The following is an 8275-nucleotide window of genomic DNA, read 5'->3' as shown; positions in this document are numbered from 1 at the left end:
AAGGCCCAGGAATTCCCCTCCGCCCACCCCGGCAGCAAGAACTGAAGATGGCGGGGCGGTAACCCTGCTATTGGTACTAAGAGAAGCAAAATCAGGAGGACGCGAGACTCTGTGATGCTGGGAAGTTGAAACCTCTCAGGCTGCTTCCCCCCTCCCCCCCGCCCCCGGGACACCGCGAGGCAGCTCTGAAGGCTGCGCGCGAGGAACCGCCAGAACCGCGGGAAAGGGCTAGGCTGGGGATGCTGGGAGGACGAGGAGGGAGGTGGGGGATAGGGAGGAGGGGTGAGGGGCGGTGGAAGGCGCGGCGGGGACCCGCACGCATGCGTGCTCCGCGCGTTCACAAAGCCAGCCAGGCCGTCTAGCAACCGGTCTCCAGGCCAATGTCTCGCCCGAACAAGTAGCCTTCCCTGGAGTTCTAGTCCCACCAGCCGGTCTCGGCTCTTCCCTGTCCGTCCACGGTTCTTCCTTATCATTTCCGCTTCTCCCCTCCACTGGTTCCGATCTCGCCCATGGTGTGTGTCCTCAAGCGCTGAACCGGCTCCTAGAATGTGTACTCGTGGTTTCCGCCTGGGAACCAACCTCTGTCGCCTGTGGCCCACCCTCCCCGGGCTCAGGTGGCTGCTGGGGCTGGGGCTGCTCCCGGGGTTTAAGGCCGCCCGCTGCGCGGCTTTTTATCTTCCCGCGTTGGCTCTGGTCAACTTCTGCGAGGCAGACCGAGAGACTGCTACCTGCAAGGTGAGGACTAGAGGGAGGAAGTGAGATGTGAGGGGAGGCTTCGGGTTGCGGTAGGGGGCACACCGGGGCCGACCAGTGCTGGGAGCTCTCAGACTCTGACCCGGAATGCCAAAGCCCCCTCTGTGGGTGTGTTTCAGGGTCTCAATCGCTGAGCCTCGCACTTGGCGGATCCGGACCTCTCTTTTTCCCTGATCCTCTTTCCCTCCCTCTTGGCTCCTCCCCCTTCGTCTCTTTTCCTCTAACTCCCTCTCAGCTTCTCCTCCGCCCACCTCACAGCTCCTCCTTTTACACTTTTCTCTCCGCTTCTTGCCCGCGGTCTCGGGCTTCTTCCTTTCCACTCCCTCTTGACCCCGCCCCCTCCCTCCCCCTCTTCCCTCTAGGCTCCGCCCTTCCTCTCGGCCCCGCCCTCTTCTCTTCTCTTGGTGCCTCTAGTTCCTGCTCCTGCTCTGTCCCGCCTACTCCTTCTCAGCCACTCCCCTTCCCCCTTGGTTCCTACCTCTCCCCCCTTCCAATTGGTTGCTCCTCCACCTCTCTCTTAACTCCTCCTCCATCATAACTCCTCCCCTCCCCCTCCCGCTCGGGGGTTCCTTCCTCACCTACTCTGTGTCCTCTCTCTCTTTCCCACTTCCCCTCCCTACTCTCCCCCATATACTGAATATAATCTGCCTTTCAAGATTCACACAGTCACTAGGTCTTCCTTAGATATAGTCCCACCATGTTTCTGTCACCCCTCACTCCTGTGGTCACACACTTTTACCTCCTTAATTCTTGTTAATTCACGTTGGTTTCTCCTGGGCCCTCTCCGCAAACAGCAAGATAATATTGTTTACCTCTCAGACTTGTGAGAATAAAATGAGACAACGTATGAAAAGCACTGACAAAAACACCTGGCACCTGGTAAGCCTTAAATAAATGGTAACCATTATCATTATGAGTTTTCTCTAGCCAGAGATTTCTGGCACAATTCCTCTTCCGCATGTCCACCAAACCCCAATAATATTTTGACTCCCTTCCTTGGCAGTCTTGTTTTTGTAACTGTAAACTCACTCTAAAAATTTTTTTTGCAAGTGATCAATTCAAAAAGTATTAATGAATTGTAAGACTTATTTTCTGACCTCAGGTTACCCAGTCGAGTGTGTGGGGTAATGTTCTCTTAGAAGGAACCACACAGGCATTACAGAGTTGAGAACAGTGCGAGGTGTGGTTTGACTATAGACTTAGCCAAGTTGAAAGCTGGGGTTTTTAGAGGCCAGTTCTAGGTGCAGCAAACTTGCTCTTAATTCTGGAGCTTGCCTTTTCCTGTGAGAAGTATTGATGGTGGTGTTTTGAGCCATCATCTTGTGAAACATGTGTAACTAAGAAATAGCATGTAAAAATTACTTTACACCTGCCTTTTCTCTGACTGGTAATACCTAGTACTGGCTCTTTATTTCAGCAGGCTTCCTAGCAAAGAAATATAATCTTTAACGAATTTCTTTCTTCCTTCCTTCGTTGCGTCTTCGTTGCTGCATGCGAACTTTCTCTAGTTGCAGCAAGCGGGGGCTACTCTTCCTTGCGGTGTGCAGGCTTCTCATTGTGGTGGCTTCTCTTTGTTGTGGAGCACGGGCTCTAGGTGCGTGGGCTCAGTAATTGTGGCACATGGGTTCAGTAGTTGTGGCTCGTGGGCTCTAGAGCACAGGCTCAGTAGTTGTGGCACAAGGGCTTAGTTCCTCCACAGCATGTGGGATCTTCCCGGGCCAGGGCTCGAACCCGTGTCCCCTGCATTGGCAGGTGGATTCTTAACCACTGTGCCACCAGGGAAGTCCCAAGTTGAACATTTAAAAAATTGATTTGTGGAAACTCTTAAATAAGGAAACTAGTTCCTTGTCTGTGGCATCCTTTTTCCAAGTTTGTCAGTTGTCTTTGGTTTTGCTTATTGTTTTTTTTCTTTTGTCGTTTAGAAAAATTGGCTTTTATTCTATTTTTCAAATTTTTTATGACTTCTGAGTTTTGTGCCCTATTTGAGAGGTCTTTACCACACCAGCCAAGATTATAAAATAATTCTCCTATGGCTTCTTTTTTTTTTTTTTTTTTTTTTTGCGGTACGCGGGCCTCTCACTGTTGCAGCCTCTCCCGTTTCAGAGCACAGGCTCCGGACGCACAGGCTCAGCGGCCATGGCTCACGGACCCAGCTGCTCCGCGGCACGTGGGATCTTCCTGGACCAGGGCACGAACCCGTGTACCCTGCATCGGCAGGCAGACTCTCAACCACTGCGCCACCAGGGAAGCCCTCCTATGGTTTCTTATATTACTTGTATGGTTTTAATTTTAACATTTAAATAAGATTAACATTTTCTGGTGTAATATATGAGAGGAGCCCTCTTAATTTTTTTTTCAGATTGGTGACCAGTTGCCTTAACACCATTTATTGATTAATCTATCTTTTTTCCACTTGATTTGAGAAACTATCAAGGTTCTTATAAATATAGTAAGCTCCAAATATGCATTTTATTTATTTATATTTATTTTTGGCTGCATTGGGTCTTCGTTGCTGTGCATGGGCTTTCTCTAGTTGTGGCGAGCAGGGGCTACTCTTTGTTGTGGTGCACGGACTTCTCATTGCAGTGGCTTCTCTTGCTGCAGAGCATGGGCTCTAGGCACGCGGGCTTCAGTAGTTGTGGCTCGCGGGCTCTAGAGCGCAGGCTCAGTAGTTGTGGCCCATGGGATTAGTTGCTCCATGGCACATGGGATCTTCCCGGACCAGGGCTTGAACCCATGTCTCCTGCAGTGGCAGGCAGATTCTTAACCACTGTGCCACCAGGGAAGTCCCGCATTTTAAAATATAGTTGAAATCTTATGTACTTTGTTAGTTTGGGGACTCTAGATGAGAACTATTATCTTTAATTATCTGCTGTCCTTTAGAAACCTTTGCCTATTCACCTTTATAAAACTATAACTCATATATGTTGCTATTTCTAAATTTCTGATTAAATTTCACTAAGTGTAGATACAATTCTCTTGTTTACAGAGTTATAGTAAGGTTATTTACATGTGTTCCCAAGTGTGATAACTTTCCATGTCCTTGTCTTTAAAAAAGAAAAATCTAACCACATGGTATAGATGATAGCCGATGTTCAATCTTTTAAAAAGCAGCATATGAAATTTTGAAAATGAATAAAGGATTACCCAAGTTCTGCTGTTTTAGTGATTTAAAAAATCCTGTCTGGTAAATTATCAAGAGACAGCTGAGATCCAGGGAAGTAAGCAAAAGCGTCCTGTGAAGAGCCAGAAGAGATGTTATAGTGTTCATGAACTAACTTCATGCTCTCAGACCGTCTTTTTGACATAGGCTTTTTTTCTGGCCTTGCTGTGTGGCATGCAGGACCTTAGTTCCCTGACCAGGGATGGAACCAAGGGCTCCAGCAGTGAGAGTACTGAGTCCTAACCACTGGACCGCCAGGGAACTCCCTCCATTTAAAGTTATTATAGGACTTCCCTGGTGTCGCAGTGGTTAAGAATCCGCCTGCCAATGCAGGGGATATGGGTTCGAGCCCTGGTCCGGGAAGATCCCACAGGCCATGGAGCAGCTAAACCTGTGTGCCACAACTACTGAGCCTGCGCTCTAGAGCCCACAAGCCACAACTTCTGAGCCAACGTGCCACAACTACTGAAGCCCGCACGCCTAGAGCCCATGCTTCGCAACAAGAGAAACCACTGCAATGAGAAGCCTGCGCACCACAATGATGAGTAGCCCCCGCTCGCTGCAACTAGAGAAAGCCCACGCGCAGCAAGGAAGACCCAACGCAGCCAAAAATAAAACATAAATAAATAAATACATTTTTTAAAGTTATAAAATATTGGTTATATTCCCTGTGCTGTATGATATATCCTTGCAGCTTATTTCTTTTATACACAGTAGTTTGTATCTGTTAATTCCCTACCCCTATCTTGCCCTTCTCCACTTTCCTCTCCCCAGTGGTAACCACTAGTTTGTTCTCTATATCTGTGAGTCTGTTTCTGTTCTGTTATATTCATTCATCCTATTTTTTAGATTCCACATATAATTGATATCATACAGTATTTGTCTTTTTCTGTCTAACTTATTTTACGAAGCGTAATACCCTTCAGGTCCATCCATGGTGTTGCAAATGGCAAAATTTCATTCTTTTTTATGTCCTTTTTCACATAGTTTTAACAAATCTGATCATTTATTACACAAATTGAGGGCTTACCCTATAGCAGATTAGGGGGAAAAAAAGAAGGGAGAAAAGGCATAATGACAGCTGACAGCCAAAATGAAAGAGAAACTCTTTACAAAAATAAAGGAAACTCTTTACAAACAAGTTTATGTTCTTTGGTAGGGGTGGAGGGGTGTGGGTAGCAGGGGTGTAAATAGTTATCTCTTGCCATTCAGTTTTGGGGCAAATAGCTGTTCTCATCTCATTTGATACTGGAGATGTCACAGAGTCAAAGCAGGTGCAATGATTGATGCTCAAAATGACCCTGGGTCATCAAGGAAGGTTAAATTGTGATCATAATGTTTTGTTTAAGATAGGAAAGAGTGAAGTGTATTTTAGAATAATTCTTATAAAAATGGTTACAATAATACAAGAAAAGCACTTATGCAGGTAGCTTTAATTATTTCAAGTTCTTAACTTGAGTTCCATGGACCCTAGGGGCCCTATGAAGCCTCTTAAAGCTGAACAGGGAATTTGGTGAATATGTGTGCTTTTCTGGGGCAAGGAGCCATGGCTTTCATCCTATTCTCAAAGGGTTCTATAATTTAAAAAGGTTAAGAATGGCTGAGGTATCTGAAAAATTTATGTATTCAAAGACCCCGATGATGCCAGATAAATGAAATGTTATGAATTTATAGCTATACTGTTTTAAAAATTTATAACTGTACTGTGTTATAAATTTATAACACTGTGCTAAGTTATAAATTTATAACTATACAGTTATAAATTGATAGGAGCAATAGACCCAATTACCTTTCACTTACTTCATTATGTATTTTGCAAGTGCTACCTTATATTACTTTGTATAAGTAATGATTTTTTTTCCCTTCTTGTAGTCATCAGTAGCACTATTTGTAAATAGACTGGACTCAGTGGAATCTGTGCTACCTTATGAGTATAATACGTAAGTTGTAAGTATTATAATTATATCCAATATAATTGATATAATTGTGATTAATTTATATCATAATTATGATATAATTGTGTTAAAATGTGCCTTAAGTTTTTTTTTTTTTTTTTTTTTTTAATTTCTTGTTCTCTCCTCTTTGTATGTTTCAGGTGTGGCTCTCATGTTACAAACTCAGGCTGAAGAGAAAGGTGACTTTCTTTTTTTTTTTTTTATTTTACAAATTTAATCAGTTATACATATACATATGTTCCCATATCCCCTCCCTTTTGCGTCTCCCTCCCACCCTCCCTATCCCACCCCTCCAGGCGGTCACAAAGAACCGAGGTGATCTCCCTGTGCTATGCGGCTGCTTCCCACTAGCTATCTACCTTACGTTTGGTAGTGTATATATGTCCATGCCGCTCTTTCACTTTGTCACAGCTTACCCTTCCCCCTCCCCATATCCTCAAGTCCATGCTCTAGTAGGTCTGTGTCTTTATTCCTGTCTTACCCCTATGTTCTTGATGACATTTTTTTCTTAAATTCCATATATATGTGTCAGCATACAGTATTTGTCTTTCTCTTTCTGACTTACTTCACTCTGTATGACAGACTCTAGGTCCATCCACCTCATTACAAATAGCTCAATTTCATTTCTTTTTATGGCTGAGTAATATTCCATTGTATATATGTGCCACATCTTCTTTATCCATTCATCTGTTGATGGACACTTAGGTTGCTTCCATGTCCTGGCTATTGTAAATAGAGCTGCAATGAACATTTTGGTACATGACTCTTTTTGAATTATGGTTTTCTCAGGGTATATGCCCAGTAGTGGGATTGCTGGGTCATATGGTAGTTCTATTTGTAGTTTTTTAAGGAACCTCCATACCGTTCTCCATAGTGGCTGTACCAATTCACATTCCCACCAGCAGTGCAAGAGTGTTCCCTTTTTTCCACACCCTCTCCAGCATTTATTGTTTCTAGATTTTTTGATGATGGCCATTCTGACTGGTGTGAGATGATATCTCATTGTAGTTTTGATTTGCATTTCTCTAATGAGTAAAGATGTTGAGCATCCTTTCATGTGTTTGTTGGCTGTCTGTATATCTTTTGTGGAGAAATGTCTATTTAGGTCTTCTGCCCATTTTTGGATTGGGTTGTTTGTTTTTTTGCTATTGAGCTGCATGAGCTGCTTATAAATTTTGGAGATTAATCCTTTGTCAGTTGCTTCATTTGCAAATATTTTCTCCCATTCTGAGGGTTGTCTTTTGGTCTTGTTTATGGTTTCCTTTGCTGTGCAAAAGCTTTGAAGTTTCATTAGGTCCCATGTGTTTATTTTTGTCTTTATTTCCATTTCTCTAGGAGGTGGGTCAAAAAGGATCTTGCTGTGATTTATGTCATAGAGTGTTCTGCCTATGTTTTCCTCTAGGAGTTTGATAGTGTCTGGCCTTACATTTAGGTCTTTAATCCATTTTGAGCTAATTTTTGTGTATGGTGTTAGGGAGTGATCTAATCTCATACTTTTACATGTCCCTGTCCAGTTTTCCCAGCACCACTTATTGAAGAGACTGTCCTTTCTCCACTGTACATTCCTGCCTCCTTTATCAAAGATAAGGTGACCATATGTCCGTGGGTTTATCTCTGGGCTTTCTATCCTGTTCCATTGATCTATCTTTCTGTTTTTGTGCCAGTACCATACTGTCTTGATTACTGTAGCTTTGTAATATAGTCTGAAGTCAGGGAGCCTGATTCCTCCAGCTCCGTTTTTGGTTCTCAAGATTGCTTTGGCTATTCGGGGTCTTTTGTGTTTCCATACAAATTGTGAAATTTTTTGTTCTAGTTCTGTGAAAAATGCCATTGGTAGTTTGATAGGTATTGCATTGAATCTGTAGATTGCTTTGGGTAGTAGAGTCATTTTCACAATGTTGATTCTTCCAATCCAAGAACATGGTACATCTCTCCATCTATTTGTATCATCTTTAATTTCTTTCATCAGTGTCTTATAATTTTCTGCATACAGGTCTTTTGTCTCCTTAGGTAGGTTTATTCCTAGATATTTTATTCTTTTTGTTGCAATGGTAAATGGGAATGTTTCCTTGATTTCATTTTCAGATTTTTCATCATTAGTATATAGGAATGCCAGAGATTTCTGTGCATTAATTTTGTATCCTGCAACTTTACCAAATTCATTGATTAGCTCTAGTAGTTTTCTGGTAGCATCTTTAGGATTCTCTATGTATAGTATCATGTCATCTGCAAACAGTGACAGCTTTACTTCTTCTTTTCCCATTTGGATTCCTTTTATTTCCTTTTCTTCTCTGATTGCTGTGGCTAAAACTTCCAAAACTAGGTTGAATAAGAGTGGTGAGAGTGGGCAACCTTGTCTTGTTCCTGATCTTAGTGGAAATGGTTTCAGTTTTTCACCATTGAG

At 43.2% G+C, this 8275-nt stretch overlaps 1 pseudogene; it reads left to right on the top strand.

The window, feature by feature from the left end:
- The first annotated feature begins 546 nt into the window (after positions 1-546).
- LOC132481494 (transmembrane 9 superfamily member 2-like) overlaps positions 547-8275 on the top strand; it is a 57583-nt pseudogene continuing 49854 nt past the window's right edge.

This window comes from Mesoplodon densirostris, chromosome X (assembly GCF_025265405.1).
Source record: "Mesoplodon densirostris isolate mMesDen1 chromosome X, mMesDen1 primary haplotype, whole genome shotgun sequence".
In the NCBI taxonomy this organism is placed as follows: domain Eukaryota; kingdom Metazoa; phylum Chordata; class Mammalia; order Artiodactyla; family Ziphiidae; genus Mesoplodon; species Mesoplodon densirostris.
The sequence above is the reverse complement of the archived record's forward strand: the minus strand, read 5'-3'. Positions and strand labels throughout refer to the sequence as shown.